The following is a 1,755-nucleotide window of genomic DNA, read 5'->3' as shown; positions in this document are numbered from 1 at the left end:
TTTTTGGTGTGTTTTTTTTCTGGAATCTTTGTGGAATTAAATCACTAGGTCTTTCTTTCTTTCTTTCAAGCTCTAGTGGGTGAGATCAAACTGCCAACCTTTAGGTTCGTGGCTAAGGGAAAACCATTTGTGCCATCGAGAGATCTGTGTCAGCAGTGTACTTTCTCTGGTTCACCCTTACCCTTTTTAATGGTGTTACTGCTTTTGATGGCTTTCATTTTGTTTTCTATTTCATTTTAAACTCCCTGCCTCAGCTGGATCCACAGCATCATTTTTTAGTCTTCATAAACCTGCTGACATCTCTCTTCATTGTTGTTGTTGTTGTTGTTGTTGTTGTTGTTGTCAAGTGCTGTCAGTCAGCTCCAACTCATAGCAACCCTGTATAGGATTTCGTAGGACCAGCTGTTGGATTTGAACCACTCCTCCTGTGGTTAGTAGTCCTGTGTTTATCTACAACACCACACTGCCAGGACTCCTGTTGGAACCAACCTTCAGCCACATCTTGTTATGTTTTGGGGTTTTGTTTCCTAGTGGCTTTTCCAAATTCTCTTGTGAGCAGATTAAAATGGATAGTTGTTGTATTTTATCCAGTGTTTCTAGGTTTTGTGTATATATATATATATGTACACACACACAGAATCTCCACTATCCAGAAAACAAAACCTTTAAAGTAGTTTTTACATGTCAATATTGATTGTTTTTAATATTCAATTCAATGATAGAAAATATAAATTTAATATTATTGAAAATGAAACCAAATCTATGATAAATTATTCTGCAAGAAACCTTTATATTGATATCACATCCAAAATGTTTTTTTCTTTTCCTTAGCTCCTTTTTTCAAAGAACAAATATGAGGAATTTGGCTGCTTTGAAGGCTTTATTTTTTAAATGTCATGTAATTTGTCATTGTGATTGTTTATTTCATCCTTTTTTATAATCAGACTATTATGTGTCATGATCTATAAGAAATCAAGACATCAGTTGTTATTTTGATGAGTTTTCCTGCTACTCCCCATTCCTAGTGTATGCCGTGTTGTTGTTGTTAAGTGCCATTGAGTCAGTTCCAACCCATAACAACCCTGTATATGCTTTCCAAGGAGTGGTTGGTGAGCTTGAACTGCAGACCTTGCAGTTCAAACCCACCTTGCAGTCTAGCACATTAACCCATAGCACCATACCAGGACTCCAGTTTATGCCACAGCAAAGCATAATGAAGGGCATTTCCACCTAAATATAAAACACTTTCCTACTTCTGATGTGCTAATTCATCATATACCCTTCTTCCCCACTCCTCAAGTTCAATTCTCAAAATACTTTCAAGGCCTTTTTAAAAGTCTGTCATACTCATGAAACCTTTCCTAATTGCCTCAAATATTATCTACAATCTTCTTCCCATTCTCAGAATGTTTGGGCTTGTACTAGTAAATGCTGTAAACATTTTTTAGGGTTGTAAAGGAGTTCTGCTGACACAATTGTTAAGTTACTAACTAAAAAAATGAAGGTTCAAATCCACCCGCCACTCAAGAGAAAAGACCTTGCAGTCTCCTTCCATAAAGATTATAGCCTAGAAAACTCTGTGGGACAGTTCTATTTTGTCTACTCTGGTAGTGTAGTGGTTACGAATTGGGCTGCTTAACTCAAGGTCAGCAGTTCGAAACTACCAGTGGTTCTGCAGGACAAAGATAAGGCGTTCTGCTCCCATAAAGACTTACACCCTCGGAAACCTTGTGCATGGTCACTATGAGTCGGAAC

Source organism: Chrysochloris asiatica, unplaced genomic scaffold, assembly GCF_000296735.1.
Source record: "Chrysochloris asiatica unplaced genomic scaffold, ChrAsi1.0 scaffold00229, whole genome shotgun sequence".
In the NCBI taxonomy this organism is placed as follows: domain Eukaryota; kingdom Metazoa; phylum Chordata; class Mammalia; order Afrosoricida; family Chrysochloridae; genus Chrysochloris; species Chrysochloris asiatica.
The sequence above is the reverse complement of the archived record's forward strand: the minus strand, read 5'-3'. Positions refer to the sequence as shown.